The sequence below is a fragment of the Photinus pyralis genome, unplaced genomic scaffold (assembly GCF_008802855.1).
Source record: "Photinus pyralis isolate 1611_PpyrPB1 unplaced genomic scaffold, Ppyr1.3 Ppyr1.4_LG5, whole genome shotgun sequence".
Taxonomy (NCBI): Eukaryota; Metazoa; Arthropoda; class Insecta; order Coleoptera; family Lampyridae; genus Photinus; species Photinus pyralis.
This window is the reverse complement of record NW_022170596.1, coordinates 13,487,119-13,499,134: the sequence shown is the minus strand read 5'-3', so window position 1 is coordinate 13,499,134 and position 12,016 is coordinate 13,487,119.

The following is a 12,016-nucleotide window of genomic DNA, read 5'->3' as shown; positions in this document are numbered from 1 at the left end:
ATTTCAGTATTTCTCCATTCTAATTTATTAAAATACCATTATCCCTGCTAACGAGGGCTTAAGCATTTTTATGTAATTTCAAATGATGCCTTTATATTAATTTTACATTAACGGTAAATCGTTCCCTTTTTATTGATTTATACAGGGTGTGTCCTGAGCATTCGGTATTGGTGGGTGTTCGATTATTCGAAGAAGTAAGTAGTATCAATAAATATGGGTTTCATTATGTCAAGGTTTTATACCACTTTTAATAATATTTCTTTAAATAAAATTTATATATAATTATATTTAATATAATTATTTATTTTATTTGATAAAACATTTCAATTGTATGAAATTTGCAGTTGTGTTTTTTTCTTAAGTTTTATTATCTTCTAAGATTTTTGTATAAAAGTGGACAGGTGCATTAATGGCTTCGATACTAGACCAATTGATAGAATGTTGTTTACGTTAATATGAACCATTATGGTCGCGAATGTGCGCGTTTATGAGAGTGCTAACCTGACAATCGTGTTTATAAAAAGTGGACTGAAGAAAGAAAATGGAGCATTTGCGGCATTCAAGTTATTCAGTTTTGTTTTGATAATCGACTTTTGAATTAAAGTTTGAAGAGTCACGTTATTATGTCGGTGATTTCAAGTGTTTTAAATAGAGAAGTAAGTAACATTTTTCTATTTTCTTCTGCGATATTTGGTGAACATTAAATTTGTTTTGTGGTAGATTAAATTTAATCTTCAATAATTTTTAAGGGTTTCAATTCCATTTTAAATTTCAGGTTTTTGTAATTGTTTGAAAGAAAGGTGTTGATACGTACGTGTATTTATGTTATGTTAATTTCAGCAAGCTGAGTAGTAAATTGCAATAAAATTTCAACTAGATAAGTTACACAGCAACACTTTTCAGTTTTTCAATCGCCACACATACAGTGAGCGGCTAAAATTGGGATCAAAGTCGTTTACAATCAGGTGTTGGGTTTTAAAAGAATGACCGCACACGTCTATCGGAATTTTTTCTTGCACATTTTTTGCCTTAAAGAGGAAATATATAGGGTGCGTCAAAAGTAGATTTTGATACCAAAGTTAATTTTTTTAATGGAATAGTATTTTTAAAAATAAATTCATCTCGAATTATTTTTATTATGCTTAAAATTTGGCACAGAATTCGTAAATGGGATTTCACAAATACTGTTCCATTTAAGAAAATCAACTTGGTATCAAAATCTTGAACTTTGAAGTTTTCAACAAGTTCCGCTAAAGCTATGGTTATTGAGAGATTGTACCGTATCCCTGTTACAGGTAACGCCGCCAATCCCGATAAGCTCGATGAATGGAATGGTCCCAAATGCTTGATGCAGCGTTGCGGCAATGTTCGCGAAACGGTTGTCTTGTACTTTTTCGCTCCTGCTTCCAGGAATAAATGATACGCAGCTGGCTCGAAATATGTGTAGGTATAAATATATATATCAAGGACTTTTTACTTTTTAAGCACTTTCTAACCATCTTAGACAACATTTCAAAAATTTAGAACTACCGAACCGTTTCTAAGGTAACCCCCCTCGTGTTGTCTCTCTTCACTGGACCACCTCCAGTAGCGTAACTTAAGACATATTCTTTAAAAACATTTTAAAATACTTATAATTTTTTTATATAATTAATTTGGGGAAGAGGAGAGTTTCTTTCATTTTCAGTAATTGCTTTTGTTGCGTATTTGTCTTATTACCGGTTATTGTTGAAATAAATTTCGGGAAATATTTAATATTGTAAACTAAAAAGTTCAATAATATGTTGTTCAGTTGTCCAATTTTTATTACAATTAAAACAACAGCAAGCACGGCAAAGTTTCGAGCAAATTTATACATAGGATCCACTTGACATGGACACAATGAGCATGCCTTTCTTAGTGACTGATGGGTGATATTGTAAACGTAAATGGCACTTCGGGCTCTTGATTAATGATATAAAAGCGTATTATTCTTGAACGCGCCTTTCATTTGTGTGGTTATTTTCGATTAAACACATTTATACTGGAAACAAACAAACACTAACCATATACGAATTGTCCTTTGAACAATGCAATACGAGTAGGCGAACAAATCCGACATTGTTATTGTGTAAACATTTTTACGCGAATTTTATGTAAAATCCTCCCACATAGGCATCGATTTTTTATTCGCCCGTCAGGGCCGCGGCGTAAAGATAATAAATTTATTAATTCGTATGGGCTGTAACCTACTTCATTAATAAAAACACGCATATACATGTGCAATCTAAGACAGGTGTGGTTTGCTTGATTAATTTCGTGTCGCCCCGGTGTAATAAATCAGAAATCATTAAGTGACGAGGTAGTTACGCGGTCGCGTACATACATATCCGTTGCAAACGAAAGTTTAGTGACATAGGAGGATGCCATTTGTCAATGTTACTAAACGGAGTAATTCGCACACGTTTTTTTGCAAGTTGTTTCTAATTATAGTTATGTTAGTATTTAACTATTCTTTAATGTTAATCAGTGCGCTAGCCAATAGTATAGTCAATACCAATAATTTTTGGAAAATTTTTAAGGACTGAACGTTTTGAGCCAGAACGAATGAGCGGGGGGTACATATTACCTCCATGGGCTGAAGGTATTATGAAATGTCTTTCCTGGGCGGTACCCCCCTCCCGCCCCCCAGACCGCCCGGAAAGAGTCTTAAGGACTGAACTTTGTGAACCAAAACGCATCACCGGGGGGTACGGAATTCCCCAGTGCTGAAGGTTCTATGATGTGTCTTTCTTGGGGGGTATTCCCATCTCTCCAGACCGTCCGGTTCTATATTCTACAGGTACACCAAAATGTCTAGTATTCTTACCACTCACGCCATACGTTTTGGAAAAGGTTTTAAGGGCTGAAGCAAAGGGTAACTATCTTTGCTTGAAGGTTGATCCCTTTTTACGAATGAAAACAAAACGCACTATACATTTTATTAGAAGAACTCGAGGAGCTTTTGAAAATGAACTTAAAAGTAACATGAGAATAACACGATGGGAACGTTAGGGAATGTTAAGAGAAAGTTGAGAACAATTTGAGGACTTCGAGAGCGGCTTATAAGGAAATTCAGATAACTTCAGAGCAAAATGATGGGAATTTGAGAAGAACTGCAATAGGAACTTGTAACGGGAGACCTGTTCTTTTTCAAATTTTACATATGAGTAAAATTGTATGTACACCATTTCGTATGGATAGTAAAGGGGCAGGTTAAGTTATTAACGAACGCATCGAGGATTGTTACCAAAGTAGCAGTGAATTCTCCTGCTTCGGTTTTTCCGTCTTAGCCGAGACAAAACTGCAGTGTAAACAAAAGGTCCTGCCCTACTATTGGTTCAAAAGGGAGGCCCATCGGGACAAGTTTGTTGGTTCCGCTTTGGCCTTAATATAAATAGCGAAACGCACAAAGAGCTAAAGAAATGCGTAGCGTCTGTAACAGTCCGCGTCCGCGCGATTTAATAGCTGTGAGAGAAGTATTTAAAAAAGTGAATAACTAGCGCTCGAGTGACTACAGTTAAAGTGCGATTTAATTGTGAAACGTGTAGTTTTTTCTTTTGATGTTCACACTAATCGGTTAACAAATGGCGCGTTAATTTGAACAATCGCTTAATCGCGGAGGGAAAAGAGATGTGTTTTTGAGGTGAGTACGGCAAAAGACTAGTGGCCGCAAATTACATTTATTAGAGTATACACTATATATTTTGGAGCGTGCCTATTACCACAGACAACATATACTACAGACGGTCAATGCAATGCTATAGAAATAAACGCAACACCTAATAGAGTACGGTTAGTGTGTTGTCTACCTTGCAGCAGTCGAAATAATTTGTCGTAAAATGTGGTAGACGCACAGAAAACTGTTGTGTGTGGTAAAAGTGTGTAATAGATGGAGTAATTTTTGTAAAAATAAAATACATATTATACTCAAACCTTATTTCCTCGGCTTCAACGCCGGCCTTTATGTAGATAAGATAAGCGCTCACTTGTATAACATCATAAATTACATGAAATAGGATACATTTTAATTCTTCATTTTTCTCTTTTCTAAACATTTAAAAAATTGATGGAGCGGGTTTGGTTATACAAGGGCGGAAACTAAATTTGGTCTCCACATATAAAATTATGAGGTTGGACAAGGAAAGATTTTATTAGAATAATAAACATAATTTTTGTTTTTCCATAATAAATATATTATTATACCGGGTGGTGACTTGTTCAACGCACCATAGGAAATGCAACAGAAATTTTTTCATTTCTGATTATTGACTTCTCTAATTATTTTAGAGAGAAAGTCTATTTAGGTTTTTTGTAGGGAAAAAAATTACGAATCCATGCACACTATAGCTTTTAATTTTCTGAACTTTGAATCCAAGAAATTGGATAATTAAAAACTGGCGCTTTTAAGAAAATCAGTGGTGCCATGGCAATTTGAGATCAAACATGGCAAATGTAGGCGCTTTTGTTTGATTTCCTAACTCCATGGAATTACCGACTTTATAAACGCGACAGTTTTTAATTTTTAAATTTTTACTGATTCTGAATTTATAAAATACGAAACAAGAGTATGTACGGATTCGTTTATATAATTCGAGGTAAATCTTTCACTCACGCCTTTGACGCTCCCGACGAAGGCGACGACGGGCGACTTCAGCGCCCCCCAGACTTGGCGTCCAGGGCCTGGGCCCCCCTCGCCCCTCCCCCTCGCACGGCCTTGCCTACCTATATGTCTCTGTGATAATACCATCACAAATTTTTTTGATTAGGGGAGGGAGCACTTAACGAACTTTATTTTATGTCAATGTGTAGGGTCAACATAGTCCAGTCAAATTAGCTCCAAAAGTATTCTGAACTGGATGTTGGCATTTCACACAACGAAACCAAGTGTATTCTATGTAGTTCACTGCCCGGAAGCTCCCGGAACATATTGCTATACACAAAAAAAAAACAAGAAAAAATGGAAAAATGCAGTTTTTTTCGCATTTGACTTCCAATTATTTCGTCAACTATTGCTCGAGCTCATAGAAATGAATTTGTTTAGAATCGAATTTTCAGTTGGTACCAGGGCTCGGAATGGACCGGAACGAGCCGGAACGCTGTTCCGGTTGGTAAAAAGTATTACAATATCGTTCCGTTTCGTCAAAAATATTTGTACACTGTTCCTTTTCGTAAAGGGACCGCAGCGTCAGATCCTCTCCACCCGCACACAAAGAAATTTTACAGAACCCTACATATTGTTGGATTATTTGTCATTAATGCGATAAATATCACATGGAAACGAAAATACGTCCTTCAGATCATACCAGCACACGAAACCCATTAGTATCCACTGGTCTCCACACCAAGGGAAACAATAAAAATGAAACATTTAATTTTTGTTACGTTTTCTCGTTGTTTTAATGTACGTAGTACATGTTTTCTATGTCCCCCCCCCCCCTTCCTCCTGATGGACTGATGCTTGCGTTCCGGCGAAAATTTCCATTCCGAGCACTGGTTGATACAGAACCGTTCATTTTTAAATGTTATTGTTTTTTCTGGAAAAATATAAAAAAAGTAATCCCAAAAATTAACATTTGTTTTTGTTGATACGCCCTTCTCGATGCTTTGTCCTTCAAACTGGATGACTCCCAGAGCATTTGCAATATTTTTATGGATGGTGGAACCGTAAAACAACCTATTCCAACAATTGTCTGTTGTCCCGATAAGTTTTGCAAATCGACGGACTGTGGAATTAGTTTAGTGGAAACCCCAGAAATAGAACAAGAAAGTAACTTTATTAGACCCTTGGCACTCTGTTTAATAAAAATCATACCAACTGTATCTGATACAAAAATCGATCCTAAACGAATTCGTTCTCTTCATTTTTTCCGTAAGAGGAATAGTTAACGAGATACCTAATTAAATGCGAAAAAACGACATTTTCCCATTTTTTCTTCGTTTACTTAAATAAACCATCTCGAGAATCGCTATTAAAACTTTGCTTTGTGACAATTTTCGTAGGTAATTGCACAAGTGCATCAAAATGCTCTTTTAACAAATTATGAAGTGTAACTTCAGCGCATTTTCCATAAATTGATCAATACTTCCCCAAAGGCCATACCTATGTGCGCTACGTTTTTCATTACTATTGGTTAAAATTTTAAAGAAATATCTTCATAAATAAGGAAGTTGGCACTCACTGCGCAGTTGATATTGCGCGTCCTGCGCATGCGCTTATTAATCTGATATTTATAAAATGCAATACGTTTGCTTTTATTAAAGTATCTTTGGTTAAAATTTCAAAGAAATATCTCCATAAAGAAAGTTTGCATTGCGCAGTCTGCGCATGCGCACATCTGATTTTTACTATATGCGATATATTTGCCTTTACTACAAGTATCTGTGATTAAAATTTCAACAAAATATATTAATAAATAAAAAAGTTAAAATTGCGCAGCCTGCGCATGCGCAGTTCAATTGTTAAGATTTTCTTTGACTCAGGTGCCAGAGCGATACGCTACCGAATGCAAAAAGAACGAACTAAATATCTTCAAAAACTATAGGAGTAGTTAAGGCCTCGGACAAACGGACGGACAGAGAAAGTGGCTGCAATAGCGCACCCAACTTCGTTGGAAAATGCGCTAAAAATTATCAGGATTATTTTGATGCACGAGTGTAATTCGGGGTAATATTTCCCGAATAAACATTACAAACTCACCTTACCTACTTATAAAATTGTTAAGTGTATTCCCATGAAATGTGCAATTATCGCAGGGCTCTTTCTTTCGTTTTCTACAATGCAATTACCGCTGTAATTGACCGATAATTGCACACCTCAATTGGGATTTATTACATATGAGGCAAATATTCATTCGAAAATTTGCTTACGTTTAGGTTTTCTTTATCCAAGTTAAATGATTTATTCCACAAACGGAGAGACAAGTAGGCAAGTAGAGTACGTAGGTATATCAACAAACACGGAGATTACACTTTTTTCGAGAATTCGAAAAGTGGTGCAAGTTATATCGTTTCTTATGCACCCAAAGACAACGAGTAATACGTAATTGCGAATATGAAGTGATATTTGCTTTGTATGTGTACCTGCAAAGATTATCAGCATTTCGCCTCAGATGTAAATTATGGGGATTTCTTGTGGGACAGCTTTCTAACAAAAAAGTATCAATACTTCTTTCCCTAGACAATTTGCAAAACCATTCCAATAAAAGAAATCTGTAGAAGAACCAACACATTGTTGTATGCGCTAATAGATGGAGCAAAATAGAGGGATAGCAGGTTTTTAAATAAGGGGACATTTGTCACAAAACTTAGCGTGCTTTTTCCCCTTAAGATTGACCGTCTGTAGTAAAGCGGCGTAAAGATAATAAATTTATTAATTCGTATGGGCTGTAACCTACTTCATTAATAAAAACACGCATATACATGTGCAATCTAAGACAGGTGTGGTTTGCTTGATTAATTTCGTGTCGCCCCGGTGTAATAAATCAGAAATCATTAAGTGACGAGGTAGTTACGCGGTCGCGTACATACATATCCGTTGCAAACGAAAGTTTAGTGACATAGGAGGATGCCATTTGTCAATGTTACTAAACGGAGTAATTCGCACACGTTTTTTTGCAAGTTGTTTCTAATTATAGTTATGTTAGTATTTAACTATTCTTTAATGTTAATCAGTGCGCTAGCCAATAGTATAGTCAATACCAATAATTTTTGGAAAATTTTTAAGGACTGAACGTTTTGAGCCAGAACGAATGAGCGGGGGGTACATATTACCTCCATGTGCTGAAGGTATTATGAAATGTCTTTCCTGGGCGGTACCCCCCTCCCGCCCCCCAGACCGCCCGGAAAGAGTCTTAAGGACTGAACTTTGTGAACCAAAACGCATCACCGGGGGGTACGGAATTCCCCAGTGCTGAAGGTTCTATGATGTGTCTTTCTTGGGGGGTATTCCCATCTCTCCAGACCGTCCGGTTCTATATTCTACAGGTACACCAAAATGTCTAGTATTCTTACCACTTACGCCATACGTTTTGGAAAAGGTTTTAAGGGCTGAAGCAAAGGGTAACTATCTTTGCTTGAAGGTTGATCCCTTTTTACGAATGAAAACAAAACGCACTATACATTTTATTAGAAGAACTCGAGGAGCTTTTGAAAATGAACTTAAAAGTAACATGAGAATAACACGATGGGAACGTTAGGGAATGTTAAGAGAAAGTTGAGAACAATTTGAGGACTTCGAGAGCGGCTTATAAGGAAATTCAGATAACTTCAGAGCAAAATGATGGGAATTTGAGAAGAACTGCAATAGGAACTTGTAACGGGAGACCTGTTCTTTTTCAAATTTTACATATGAGTAAAATTGTATGTACACCATTTCGTATGGATAGTAAAGGGGCAGGTTAAGTTATTAACGAACGCATCGAGGATTGTTACCAAAGTAGCAGTGAATTCTCCTGCTTCGGTTTTTCCGTCTTAGCCGAGACAAAACTGCAGTGTAAACAAAAGGTCCTGCCCTACTATTGGTTCAAAAGGGAGGCCCATCGGGACAAGTTTGTTGGTTCCGCTTTGGCCTTAATATAAATAGCGAAACGCACAAAGAGCTAAAGAAATGCGTAGCGTCTGTAACAGTCCGCGTCCGCGCGATTTAATAGCTGTGAGAGAAGTATTTAAAAAAGTGAATAACTAGCGCTCGAGTGACTACAGTTAAAGTGCGATTTAATTGTGAAACGTGTAGTTTTTTCTTTTGATGTTCACACTAATCGGTTAACAAATGGCGCGTTAATTTGAACAATCGCTTAATCGCGGAGGGAAAAGAGATGTGTTTTTGAGGTGAGTACGGCAAAAGACTAGTGGCCGCAAATTACATTTATTAGAGTATACACTATATATTTTGGAGCGTGCCTATTACCACAGACAACATATACTACAGACGGTCAATGCAATGCTATAGAAATAAACGCAACACCTAATAGAGTACGGTTAGTGTGTTGTCTACCTTGCAGCAGTCGAAATAATTTGTCGTAAAATGTGGTAGACGCACAGAAAACTGTTGTGTGTGGTAAAAGTGTGTAATAGATGGAGTAATTTTTGTAAAAATAAAATACATATTATACTCAAACCTTATTTCCTCGGCTTCAACGCCGGCCTTTATGTAGATAAGATAAGCGCTCACTTGTATAACATCATAAATTACATGAAATCGCATATATTTTAATTCTTCATTTTTCTCTTTTCTAAACATTTAAAAAATTGATGGAGCGGGTTTGGTTATACAAGGGCGGAAACTAAATTTGGTCTCCACATATAAAATTATGAGGTTGGACAAGGAAAGATTTTATTAGAATAATAAACATAATTTTTGTTTTTCCATAATAAATATATTATTATACCGGGTGGTGACTTGTTCAACGCACCATAGGAAATGCAACAGAAATTTTTTCATTTCTGATTATTGACTTCTCTAATTATTTTAGAGAGAAAGTCTATTTAGGTTTTTTGTAGGGAAAAAAATTACGAATCCATGCACACTATAGCTTTTAATTTTCTGAACTTTGAATCCAAGAAATTGGATAATTAAAAACTGGCGCTTTTAAGAAAATCAGTGGTGCCATGGCAATTTGAGATCAAACATGGCAAATGTAGGCGCTTTTGTTTGATTTCCTAACTCCATGGAATTACCGACTTTATAAACGCGACAGTTTTTAATTTTTAAATTTTTACTGATTCTGAATTTATAAAATACGAAACAAGAGTATGTACGGATTCGTTTATATAATTCGAGGTAAATCTTTCACTCACGCCTTTGACGCTCCCGACGAAGGCGACGACGGGCGACTTCAGCGCCCCCCAGACTTGGCGTCCAGGGCCTGGGTCCCCCTCGCCCCTCCCCCTCGCACGGCCTTGCCTACCTATATGTCTCTGTGATAATACCATCACAAATTTTTTTGATTAGGGGAGGGAGCACTTAACGAACTTTATTTTATGTCAATGTGTAGGGTCAACATAGTCCAGTCAAATTAGCTCCAAAAGTATTCTGAACTGGATGTTGGCATTTCACACAACGAAACCAAGTGTATTCTATGTAGTTCACTGCCTGGAAGCTCCCGGAACATATTGCTATACACAAAAAAAAAACAAGAAAAAATGGAAAAATGCAGTTTTTTTCGCATTTGACTTCCAATTATTTCGTCAACTATTGCTCGAGCTCATAGAAATGAATTTGTTTAGAATCGAATTTTCAGTTGGTACCAGGGCTCGGAATGGACCGGAACGAGCCGGAACGCTGTTCCGGTTGGTAAAAAGTATTACAATATCGTTCCGTTTCGTCAAAAATATTTGTACACTGTTCCTTTTCGTAAAGGGACCGCAGCGTCAGATCCTCTCCACCCGCACACAAAGAAATTTTACAGAACCCTACATATTGTTGGATTATTTGTCATTAATGCGATAAATATCACATGGAAACGAAAATACGTCCTTCAGATCATACCAGCACACGAAACCCATTAGTATCCACTGGTCTCCAGACCAAGGGAAACAATAAAAATGAAACATTTAATTTTTGTTACGTTTTCTCGTTGTTTTAATGTACGTAGTACATGTTTTCTATGTCCCCCCCCCCCTTCCTCCTGATGGACTGATGCTTGCGTTCCGGCGAAAATTTCCATTCCGAGCACTGGTTGATACAGAACCGTTCATTTTTAAATGTTATTGTTTTTTCTGGAAAAATATAAAAAAAGTAATCCCAAAAATTAACATTTGTTTTTGTTGATACGCCCTTCTCGATGCTTTGTCCTTCAAACTGGATGACTCCCAGAGCGTTTGCAATATTTTTATGGATGGTGGAACCGTAAAACAACCTATTCCAACAATTGTCTGTTGTCCCGATAAGTTTTGCAAATCGACGGACTGTGGAATTAGTTTAGTGGAAACCCCAGAAATAGAACAAGAAAGTAACTTTATTAGACCCTTGGCACTCTGTTTAATAAAAATCATACCAACTGTATCTGATACAAAAATCGATCCTAAACGAATTCGTTCTCTTCATTTTTTCCGTAAGAGGAATAGTTAACGAGATACCTAATTAAATGCGAAAAAACGACATTTTCCCATTTTTTCTTCGTTTACTTAAATAAACCATCTCGAGAATCGCTATTAAAACTTTGCTTTGTGACAATTTTCGTAGGTAATTGCACAAGTGCATCAAAATGCTCTTTTAACAAATTATGAAGTGTAACTTCAGCGCATTTTCCATAAATTGATCAATACTTCCCCAAAGGCCATACCTATGTGCGCTACGTTTTTCATTACTATTGGTTAAAATTTTAAAGAAATATCTTCATAAATAAGGAAGTTGGCACTCACTGCGCAGTTGATATTGCGCGTCCTGCGCATGCGCTTATTAATCTGATATTTATAAAATGCAATACGTTTGCTTTTATTAAAGTATCTTTGGTTAAAATTTCAAAGAAATATCTCCATAAAGAAAGTTTGCATTGCGCAGTCTGCGCATGCGCACATCTAATTTTTACTATATGCGATATATTTGCCTTTACTACAAGTATCTGTGATTAAAATTTCAACAAAATATATTAATAAATAAAAAAGTTAAAATTGCGCAGCCTGCGCATGCGCAGTTCAATTGTTAAGATTTTCTTTGACTCAGGTGCCAGAGCGATACGCTACCGAATGCAAAAAGAACGAACTAAATATCTTCAAAAACTATAGGAGTAGTTAAGGCCTCGGACAAACGGACGGACAGAGAAAGTGGCTGCAATAGCGCACCCAACTTCGTTGGAAAATGCGCTAAAAATTATCAGGATTATTTTGATGCACGAGTGTAATTCGGGGTAATATTTCCCGAATAAACATTACAAACTCACCTTACCTACTTATAAAATTGTTAAGTGTATTCCCATGAAATGTGCAATTATCGCAGGGCTCTTTCTTTCGTTTTCTACAATGCAATTACCGCTGTAATTGACCGATAATTGCACAC